The sequence below is a fragment of the Drosophila albomicans genome, unplaced genomic scaffold (genome assembly GCF_009650485.2).
Source record: "Drosophila albomicans strain 15112-1751.03 unplaced genomic scaffold, ASM965048v2 utg000025l_pilon, whole genome shotgun sequence".
Lineage (NCBI taxonomy): Eukaryota > Metazoa > Arthropoda > Insecta > Diptera > Drosophilidae > Drosophila > Drosophila albomicans.
In genome coordinates, this window is record NW_026263472.1 from 1 (window position 1) to 12529 (window position 12529).

A 12529-nucleotide genomic window follows, 5' to 3' on the forward strand; every position below is an offset into this window, starting at 1 on the left:
GCAACCAACGCCTCTGCTGCTTTTCAGCCGCCCTAAAACTCCTCTAGCATACTCCCCAATGAGCACATCGGGGTCGAATCTGCTGCCGAAACCAGATTCTCCTCAGCCACGCTAAACACGCTAGTAAGCAGCGCTGACACACCACCTAGCGGCTCCCATACACTCAGCACCTAACCCAGCATCAGCAAAAGAAGCTAAAGAAAGCTGCCTTCTTCAGCTTCCTTGCTGACGCCGAACCCGCCTTCCGCTTAACCTTCCCGTCAGCCCACCGAAGGGAGGTCGTCCGTCGACGCACCACTCCCCCCAGCACCAACGGCCGGCTTGCACGCTGGCATCTAAAACTTTTTTGCAAGTCTTAAAAATACTCAACTGTACTCACCAGAAAGTAGGTCACTCGAAACTAAGCTACTTTAATAGCGCTTAAAATAAGCACACGCACGCACACACTCTCAACGACGCGCGACGATTTTCCCACGCTGCTCACACGCACACAGCGAATGACAGGAGCACAAAGCGCACACGGAAAAGTTTTACCGCTAACTAAGAGATAACAAATAACTGTTATCGCAAAAACACTACGTAAATGCAGGCCGACCCTGCTAACACGTCTGTTCAGCTCGACAGTTTTTGAAAAGCCAGAACTGAAGTAGTATTAGGGGACAGTAGAAATCTCGTTAAATGACCATTCAGGCGTCCGTAACAAAATGTAGATGACGAGGCTTTGCTATTTTTGCCTAGCGCAATACCTGAATTTGCCCACACAAACAAGCCATAAATATGAAGAATGGCACGGTCATATGAAACTGTTTTCCCTTACTTTGTCAGCAATAGAATGTTGGTCACAGGTATTGACTGGTTCAATGAGGAAAAGTCAACCTCTCGAGCTAACCGCACTCCTTGCGATATCCAGTACATGGACATGAACGTCTAAACGCCGCGAAGACGTCCGCAATCTACCAACCACTGGATTACTGATCATATATCTATCCACCAGCGGTAAGACTCCAGTGCCTCTCAGTCGTTTTACCGACCGATAGCTCCAGATGCCCCTCCAGTTTAGCGTAGCAGAAACGATTTTAATGTCCTCATGTGCCCGATAATCCCGAACCAGAGCCGTTCGTACGTCCTGTCTGTCGTAGATCTCAACCTTACTCTGATGAGCTTGGTCAAGATCAAGTCCGTCAGTCACAACCTGAGCGTCGATCACTATAGTGTGATCTGGTCGGAAACCCACCAGGTCCGGCTTATATATCCTGTTCTCTCCCTGCAGACTTGGTTCAGCAATGACAGAGTAGCCTCTTGTCTCAAGTCCCCGCTTGAGATAATTAGCTACACTGTTGTGTCTAGCCACCCGCCTCCCATGCGTACGATGACACTTCTGCAGAATGTGGTTTAAGTGATTCGGGAGCATCACATCCTGCACGACACTGCCTCTCCAATTCGTGCCTTTCCCCTCGTGTACGAGACCGCGTGGGTAGGGCATTTATCCGCAGTTTGATCCCATTCACCTTAAACTTCATATCAAGAAAGTTAAGGTTCTTACCCATTTAAAGTTTGAGAATAGGTTAAGATCGTTTCGACCCTAAGGCCTCTAATCATTCGCTTTACCAGATAAGATTATTTTATACAACAGTTAAATGCACCAGCTATCCTGAGGGAAACTTCGGAAGGAACCAGCTACTAGATGGTTCGATTGGTCTTTCGCCCCTATACTCAATTCTGACAATCGATTTGCACGTCAGAACTGTTTCGGTCTTCCATCAGGGTTTCCCCTGACTTCAACCTGATCAAGTATAGTTCACCATCTTTCGGGTCACAGCATATATGCTCAAGGTACGTTCCAGTTAGAGGCATAAATAATATAAATATTATTATACATAACTATATAGAACGCCCCGGATTGCGTTAATCAACTATAAATAGTTAAAAAACTAATCCCAATAATAGTCAAGTTAATTACGCTATTAGGTTTATATCCCAATAACTTGCACATATGTTAGACTCCTTGGTCCGTGTTTCAAGACGGGTCCCGAAGGTATCCTGAATCTTTCGCATTGTTAATCATACAAGTGCTTATAATAAACATAAAAATCAATGATAATCATGCCATTATATAATTCCGAAAAATTAACGCACTGTACTCATATAATCTATCAGCACTTTATCAAATTTTTGAAATTATTTTATGTTTAAATGCAAGCACTCTAATTTAAATAAACTCTTATCAAAATTGTTTGATAAATTCCATACATGCTAATAGATTACAATGTCCTTATATGGAAAAAATGCACACTATCGTTATAATATTGATTAAATATTACAATTCTAATGATGAATTTTCCATAACGGATATTCAGGTTCATCGGGCTTAACCTCTAAGCAGTTTCACGTACTATTTAACTCTCTATTCAGAGTTCTTTTCAACTTTCCCTCACGGTACTTGTTTACTATCGGTCTCATGGTTATATTTAGTTTTAGATGGAGTTTACCACCCACTTAGTGCTGCACTATCAAGCAACACGACTCTTTGGAAACATCATCTAATAATCATTAACGTTATACGGGCCTGGCACCCTCTATGGGTAAATGGCCTCATTTAAGAAGGACTTAAATCGTTAATTTCTCATACTAGAATATTGACGTTCCATACACTGCATCTCACATTTGCCATATAGACAAAGTGACTTAGTGCTGAACTGATTTCTTTTCGCTCGCCGCTACTAAGAGAAAATCCTTGTTAGTTTCTCTTTTCCCCTAATTAAATATGCTTAAATTCAGGGGGTAGTCCCATATGAGTTGAGGTTGTTTAATTACACTTATAGACAATTCTCTGCCTATTTTGAAATATACTATTTTTTTCTTGAAGGTCCATAATATTCACAAAATTATTCTTTATACCATATTCGTTAATAAGAGGCAATTCTAGTTTATAAAATAATATATTTTATGCTAGACATTCCTCAATATTATTTGAAAAATGAATAAAAGAACATATAATTCTTCAAATTTCTCATGCAACAGAGTTTTAGTATTTTCATTTATTAATTCATATTATGAATATCTTAAGCGAGAACTTTTTAGATTCACACTTATATTATCCAATAATATACAATGTGCTTAAAATTCCGAAAAATTTTAAACAACTTATTTAGCATAGTCTTACAACCCTCAACCATATGTAGTCCAAGCAGCACTAAAAAATTAATTAAAGTACATAACAGCATGGACTGCGATATGCGTTCAAAATGTCGATGTTCATGTGTCCTGCAGTTCACACGATGACGCACAGTTTGCTGCGTTCTTCATCGACCCATGAGCCGAGTGATCCACCGCTTAGAGTGATACAATTTTTTTTTTATTTCATTACGTCAAGAATATTTTTATTGAAAGAAATTAAAAATACACCATTTTACTGGCATATATCAATTCCTTCAATAAAATTTTTTTTTTTATACCTAAATAAATGTTGCGAAATGTCTTAGTTTTACATAATCGATAATAATAAGATATATGACAAGTATATTTTAGCTAAATTTATTTATTATGATCAACATATGTAAAGCGTTAACCTGCAAACAGGTACAACATTGTTTTTCTTTAGGTGTTGCGAACCAATGTATGCGCACTGGAATATGCACAATACATTTTTGCAACGCATGTATATTTATGGTACATATACACGCAGTTTTTTATTTTTATCCAAAACACATAAAACACTCTTAATACAGTATATAATAATAATAATACATGACAAACGGTTTTTAGCTAATTTAAATTATTATATGTTGCATAATTGTATCTCATATGATTGAATAAAATATTTATATTTATTAGTTACATAATTTATTAAATATTGCAATTCCCTAAAAGAGAAAAACAAATTTAATTTATTAACGGTTAGATGCATTAAAACAATAATGATCCTTCCGCAGGTTCACCTACGGAAACCTTGTTACGACTTTTACTTCCTCTAAATAATCAAAGTTCGGTCAACTTTTGCGAAACAACCGCAACACACAAGGCGTCACAGTGATCACGTCCGGAGACCTCACTAAATAATTCAATCGGTAGTAGCGACGGGCGGTGTGCACAAAGGGCAGGGACGTAATCAATGCGAGTTAATGACTCACACTTACTGGGAATTCCAAGTTCATGTGAACAGTTTCAGTTCACAATCCCAAGCATGAAAGTGGTTCAGCGGTTTACCCGGACCTCTCGGTCTAGGAAATACACGTTGATACTTTCATTGTAGCGCGCGTGCAGCCCAGGACATCTAAGGGCATCACAGACCTGTTATTGCTCAATCTCATTATTGCTAGACGCAATTTGTCCATTTAAGAAGCTAGTGTCCCTTATAATGGGACAAACCAACAGGTACGGCTCCACTTATATAAACACATTCAAACACAATAAACATTTTACTGCCACCATGAATGAAGGCTATATAAGCTTCAACACCATAATCCTGAAGATATCTATTTAATATATTTGAGTCTCGTTCGTTATCGGAATTAACCAGACAAATCACTCCACGAACTAAGAACGGCCATGCACCCACCACCCATAGATTCGAGAAAGAGCTATCAATCTGTCTTACACACTTATGTTCGGACCTGGTAAGTTTTCCCGTGTTGAGTCAAATTAAGCCGCAGGCTCCACTCCTGGTGGTGCCCTTCCGTCAATTCCTTTAAGTTTCAGCTTTGCAACCATACTTCCCCCGGAGCCCAAAAGCTTTGGTTTCCCGGGAAGCGACTGAGAGAGCCATAAAAGTAGCTACACCCAATTGCTAGCTGGCATCGTTTATGGTTAGAACTAGGGCGGTATCTGATCGCCTTCGAACCTCTAACTTTCGTTCTTGATTAATGAAAACATCTTTGGCAAATGCTTTCGCTTAAGTTAGTCTTACGACGGTCCAAGAATTTCACCTCTCGCGTCGTAATACTAATGCCCCCAAACTGCTTCTATTAATCATTACCTCTTGATCTGAAAACCAATGAAAGCAGAACAGAGGTCTTATTTCATTATCCCATGCACAGAATATTCAGGCATTTGAAGCCTGCTTTAAGCACTCTAATTTGTTCAAAGTAATTGTACCGGCCCACAATAACACTCGATGAAGAGCACTAATGCAGGTTTTTAAATAGGAGGAACATATAAAAAAGTACAAGTACCTAATTATATATAAGAACTCCACCGGTAATACGCTTACATACATAAAGGTATAGTACTAACTACAATTGTAAGTTGCACTACCCGTATGAAGCACAAGTTCAACTACGAACGTTTTAACCGCAACAACTTTAATATACGCTATTGGAGCTGGAATTACCGCGGCTGCTGGCACCAGACTTGCCCTCCAATAGGTCCTTGTTAAAGGATTTAAAGTGTACTCATTCCAATTACAGGGCCTCGGATATGAGTCCTGTATTGTTATTTTTCGTCACTACCTCCCCGAGCTGGGAGTGGGTAATTTACGCGCCTGCTGCCTTCCTTAGATGTGGTAGCCGTTTCTCAGGCTCCCTCTCCGGAATCGAACCCTGATTCCCCGTTACCCGTTGCAACCATGGTAGTCCTAGATACTACCATCAAAAGTTGATAGGGCAGACATTTGAAAGATCTGTCGTCGGTACGAGACCATACGATCTGCATGTTATCTAGAGTTCAACCAGTGTAACGATCTTGCGATCGCTTGGTTTTAGCCTAATAAAAGCACACGTTCCAGAAGGTCCGTGTTTTAATTGCATGTATTAGCTCTAGAATTACCACAGTTATCCAAGTAACTGTTAACGATCTAAGGAACCATAACTGATATAATGAGCCTTTTGCGGTTTCACTATTAATTCGTGTGTACTTAGACATGCATGGCTTAATCTTTGAGACAAGCATATAACTACTGGCAGGATCAACCAGAATAATGTTCATTTCATTATGTAAATATATTTAAAATATAATTACATAAATCTTCAAATATGTAAAATACATGACAACTCACAAATATTTTTGAATAACAAACGATAATATTCAATAATTGTATATATATATATATGTTATACTTGACATGTACTATACGAATGTGGCCATAATTAGATAGCATTCACGTTCGCTAGTTATAATTCACAATTGTTATATATAAATATATATACTTATATATAAAATATATATGCATATAATCGTTCAAAAATATCATTTTATTTTCAACTTACTAAATATATTATATCACACATGCATATTTATAATTTAAATTCAATTAATTGAATAAAAAATTATTTTATTTTGATGACAAATTGATAATTTTATCTAATTCTGCATTTACGTGTAGACAAATTATATTAGTAAAAACCTCCGTCCACAATAGTGTCCTAGAGGATTTTTCAATTATTCACAAAATATTAATTCTTTAGCTACGAAACACCGTCTTCTTTTGAAAAAGACATTTAATACATTATATGCTTATATAATAGTAATAATTATATAACCATATAATAGTATCAATTTTTATATCGGATGAGACTAATAATTAATTAATAATAACATAATTATTACTTAATATGCAAACTGAAATATATGCATCCAATACATATATACGTGATGAGCACACACTGCCACCATGTATAGGTTTTGTGACACGTTTTCTACAATGCTCTTATTTTATTTAGTATTACCATCTAACGTATCTTTTTGTTGCACTAATTTAATAATACAACAGTTAATCATATTGCCTTCATGATTATTTTCATATTTATTTATATATGAGAGTATATGCCGGCACAAGACCACTCCATATAGCATAGTCATATACACGCATTAGGACATCACTACTGATACTGCGCCTATATATGCACGTAATGCTTGACGTGAAGCAAAGCTTTCGACAGAGTCTGGCACCCAGGGCTACTGCTTAAGCTTAAAGAAAACCTGCCTCAAACCCATTATTTCTGCAATCTTACCTCGACAACAGATATTATTTTATATGTCTTATGCGGAGATGCGCGATCGACCATCATCGAAGCCGGTCTATACAAGGTAGCGTCCTACCACCCCTCTATTGTGACACGTTTTACACAGCAGCTCATTTTACTAACATTCCACTAATGTATCTTTATGTTGCACTAATTTAATAATGCAACACAAACTTCCTTTTTAACAATCATATTGCCCCATGATGATGCGTTCATAAATTATATGACTTATCAGCTAAAGACTCATCGAGCCCTGGCTGCGGAGGTGGAACATCTCATACAACCTGCTGAGAAGTCCACGCAATATAGGTTTTGTGACACTCCGCAACACCTAATGTATCTTTTTGTTGCACTAATTTAATGTCAGTCTCAATGGGGAAATATATGCCCGAAAATCCCACGCCCAAATACCTGGGCATGACGCTTGACAGGCGGTTAACATGGCGCACACACATCCTAAGGAAGAGAAAGCAGGCTGAAGAGAGGCTGAAGCAATTCCAATGGCTCATTGGAATGCTCGAAGCTTAAAAGCAAACTTCACTGCATTGTCTACTTTAACCATCATAAGCCAATCTATATGACTTATGGCATCAGCTGTGGGGCATTTGCCTGCAACTTAAACTGCAGGAACATCCAAAGGCTGCAGAACAAGGCTCTGAAAATGGTCTCGAACGCTCATGACTTACCTGACGAACAGCACCATCTATATAGGTACTTTGTGACACTTTCTACAACCAGCTGAAATTCGAAAAGTATAGCATCTAATGTATCTTTATGCACTGCACTAATTTAATAAATGCAACAGTAAAACTTCATTACCACCCAAACACTTTTTAATCAACATCTTGGACAACATTAAACCGTCATTAAGACTTATGACTTATGAAAGACACTCCCTATACATGTCATATATATGGAGTGATTTTTCTCATATGATGCTCGACATCACCAGCCCTCCAGGTTTTGTGACACGTTTTCTACAACCATCTCTAATGTATCTTTTATGTTGCACTAATTTAATGTAAAACTTCATTATTTTAATTATTGCCTTCTATATGATTAACATATATTATTTAATCGACAAGGCTCACTCCATCATAGTCATATATATATCACTTGTGACAATTTTTCTCATATGACATGCCTGCCCGACCTCACCACCCCTATATAGGTTTTGTGACACGTTTTCTACAATGCTCTTATTTTATTTAGTATTACCATCTAACGTATCTTTTTGTTGCACTAATTTAATAATACAACAGTAAAACTTCATTATTTTTAACTTTTTTAATCATATTGCCTTCTATATGATTATTTTCATATATTATTTATATATGACTTATGCCGGCAAGACTCACTCCATATACATAGTCATATATATTTCACTTGTGAAATTTTTCTCATATGACATGCCTGCTCGACATCACCACCCCTATATAGGTTTTGTGACACGTTTTCTACAACCAGCTCATTTTACTAAGGTATACCACCTAATGTATCTTTATGTTGCACTAATTTAATAATGCAAACAGTAAAACTTCATTATTTTTAACTTTTTTAATCATATTGCCTTCTATATGATTATTTTCATATATATTTTATATATGACTTATGCCGGCATGACACTCCATATAAATAGTCATATATATTTCACTTGTGAAATTTTTCTCATATGACATGCCTGCCCGACCTCACCACCCCTATATAGGTTTTGTGACACGTTTTCTACAACCAGCTCATTTTACTTAGTTACCACCTAATGTATCTTTATGTTGGCACTAATTTTAATAATACAACAGTAAAACTTCATTATTTTATTATCAATAATTTGTATTCAAATACTAGTACAATCGTAAATTGTTTAGTTAACATTGTTAAAATTTTTGTCAAAGTTGAACTCATATCTCGGTAGAACCTCATATATCATATGGCTGCAGTTCAATAAAAAATTACCCAAGTCCAAAAATTTACCAAAAAAAATTTTTTTCTCAAGTTAATTCAAAATCTTATCTCATTTTATTAAAAAACTATAATAAAATGTATATATAAAAGTTTTTTCTTCATTGTTTTCATATGTTGAAATTTTTTGTCAAAGTTGAACTCATATCTCGGTAGAACCTCATATCATATGGCTGCAGTTCAATAAAAAAATTCACCAAGTCCAAAAAATTTTTTTCTCAAGTTAAATTCAAAATTTGTATCTCATTATATTAATAAACTGTATAAAATGATATTTAAAAAGTTTTTTCTCTTCAATTTTCATATGTTGAAATTTTTGTCAAAGTTGAACTCATATCTCATGTCTTAATTTGTGCCACTAATATGATGGCGTTCTTTTGCTACCAAACACATAATTGTGTATGAAATAAATGCATACTTAAAATACGCAAGTATTCTGTTCATATAGATACATATACATAAATGTATTATATATTTTTTATATATTATTTTTGCATATTTTAATGGCGTTTCGCTACCACCAATATTGCGTACAATAAAATGGCAAGTATTTTGTACACGTCCTTCTGATGCGCTGCTACCAAATAAATCATTGTAACTGCGTATTAAATAAATGTATATTTAAAATACCACAAGTATTTTGTACACATAGAATACCATGCATATTTTTAATTTTCGCCACTAAAATCATGATGGCGTCCTTCTGGCTACCTCAATATATATATATATAACTAACGTTTACTAAATAAATGCCAGCTCATTTATACTAAGTATTTTATACCACATAAAACTATTCATTCATGTTGCATACTTAATTAATCATATTTCACTAATATAAATTGATGACGTTCCTTTTGCTTACCAAATAAATATATATAATATTGCATTATAAATAAATGCATATATAAAATACGCAAGTATTTTGTAATACATGAGATATGGCCGACATGCCCTTCCGGCATTTTGCGTAAACCTATCGTGGGGATACTTGTACTGTCTCTTACATTGTAATAGACCGTAAGTTGTAAACCGACCGCCGTCTAAAAACTTCTGTCACAATAAAGGGTCCACGAAAACTTTGGATCTAACTTCGTTTGTTGTCGCTCATATTATTTTTGAGTAAAGACATAATCCCCTTCACTAATACTTGACTAACTTTTGCCTTTTTGCCTTATCGCAATCTTTTTTGTCATATTGTGCTGCACCTTGCATATTCTTTACAGCTTCTTTTCTTGTTTGTCTAAATCTACCTCGCTCTCCTCGTCACAAATAGGAACATACCAGTGGTCGTGAGCACTTGCCAATTAATACAGTTCTAAAGGACTTGATTTTCGTAAACTCGAATTACTGTACAATTTAATGATAATTGCACTTCTCCCAAAAGAGTCCTGCCATGACCGTTCACTAGATTCCACAACTGTCAACAATTTTCAAAGTACTCATCACCCTTTCCACCTGACCATTGGCGCGACTAGCACCAGTTGCTATTAAATGAAGCTGTATTTTCTGAGAGCTACAGAACTCTACAAACTTCACTCCAGTAAAGCTTCTGCCTTGGTCAGCCACTACACGAGTAGGCACACCACAAACAAAGCAATTGATGATTTCAACGCGTCTATACAATTGTTTACATCTAGTTTGAAATGTGGATACAAATGAACATATTTTGTAAAGCCATCAATCTGAACTATGATGTATTCTTTACGGTCATTTTTGCCGCTTAGTTTTCCGGTTACATCCATATGCAACGTGTGCCACGGTATACTGACTTTTGGTATTGAATGTAATTCAGCTTGAATTTTTTTCCTGACGCTGATTTTGTCACCCTACAGGTTTATAACAATTATCAACAAATTTTCTTACGTACTTTGACATTCCAACAAACCAATAATGCTCATCAAAACCTTATCAAGGGTTTTTTCCCAGCCTAAGTGCAAAATAGACTCATGAACTTGATTGATAATTTGACCACCTAAACGCTCGAGGAACAAACTGGCAGGCAACGAGTTCTAGAATGTCTTTGAATTTTTCTGTATAACACGTTGCCCCTCATCTCGTAGGTTGCAGCTAAATCGTCGTTAGTCCACCTTCCTTCATTTTTTTACTATAGACAAAGTTTCCTGATCACGCTGCTGTTCTGCTTGAATCCAGCTTTCTGTAATGGTCATCAGTTCTACACGCTTTTCAACAACCTTGTTTTGTCGTTGTTTATTCATGTTAGGCAAAGGATTTTCTTGACAGAAAAATCTACATGAGCCATACGCTTCCCTTCTCGATACTGTATGTCAAAGTCAAAAGCTTGAAGAAATGCCCACCAACGGTATACTCTAGCAGATAATTCAATTTTTGTTCTGGACGCCTTCAACGAATTACAGTCTGTAAAAAGAACAAACCTTCTTCCATGCAGATAATGTTTAAAGTGTTTAACGGCATTGATAACCGCGAGAGTTTCTAACTCATACGATGTGTACTTTGACTCACAAAGACTAGTAGTCTTACTGAAAGTATTCTACAACATATGGTTTGTTTTCTATTCGATGCAAGAGTATGGCTCCATAACCGATGGCACTTGCATCCGTATGGAGTTCTATAGGGTATTGTGGACGAATATCGTAAAACTGGCTTAACTTGGGAGAATTCTAATAATTTGTTTACGTATTACCTCAATGTTTCCATTTTTTCCAGACACAAATTTATTTTTCCTCAGAAAGTGAGAGAGAGACAAGAGGTTCATTAACCATGAGAAAAATCCTGATACGAACTGGCCGAAAAATACGAAGGCCATCCTATAAATTGCCTTAACGTAGTAATGGACTTGTGTGGTGGCCAATGCATCTTAGGGCTCAATCTTACTGTAATTGGGGGCGGATTTCCCAGCCTGCTTACTTCGTATCCTAAATACTTGTACGGTTTCCTCAAATAAAATGAAAACATTTTTCCCCATTAAATGAAAAAGCTGATTCTGTCACGAAACCCCTGTTAAAACAAGTTTCCTAACTCTCTAGTGCTCTTCTTTAGTGATGCTATAATCATTATAGATCGTGTCCATATAAACGACACGTAAGAATAGCGCTAATTCACCTAAAGCTTTCATTACGACTCTTTGAAAAACCGAAGGCGCATTTTTTAAAACAAACGGCATTTGACAGAAAACTCAAACTGGCCGTCTGGAGTCACAAAAGCCGTGTATTCGATGGAGTCAGTGTGTAATGGAACCTGATAATATCCGCAAGCCAATGTCCAAAACAAGTGAAATACTTTGCTCCTATTCAATCTACTTATCTGAATCAGATATTAGAGGTAATGGAAACTTATATCAGCGATTGTGTGTTTCTATTTAATTCACACGATAAATCTACAACAGAGCCTAAACAGATCCATTCTTCTTTTTGACTAACAATGCGGGACTGGGCAATAAGGTGAACAACTAACTCTAATTACATTATTCTTCAATCAACTCTTGAACTTTTGCTCTTAATAATTCTCTTTCATTGGGCTGAATCGGATACGGGCGTCTTTGGACCGTCTTGGTCGTGTCACTAAGACGAATAGTCATTTCTCCAGTACTTATTCGAGTAAAGTGGGTTCCCCGAATAAACGACTTTGAGTAC

General features: G+C 36.5%; 2 non-coding genes across 2 annotated transcripts; both read right to left on the reverse strand.

Annotated features, from left to right (window-relative positions):
- Positions 1-3162: 3162 nt before the first annotated feature.
- Positions 3163-3341, reverse strand: LOC117577329 (5.8S ribosomal RNA). The gene has a single exon (XR_004573127.1). It is a non-coding gene; the product is annotated as a 5.8S ribosomal RNA (ribosomal RNA).
- Positions 3342-3915: 574 nt separating this feature from the next.
- On the reverse strand, positions 3916-5913 carry LOC117577375 (small subunit ribosomal RNA). The gene has a single exon (XR_004573148.1). It is a non-coding gene; the product is annotated as a small subunit ribosomal RNA (ribosomal RNA).
- Between the last annotated feature and the right edge of the window lie 6616 nt (positions 5914-12529).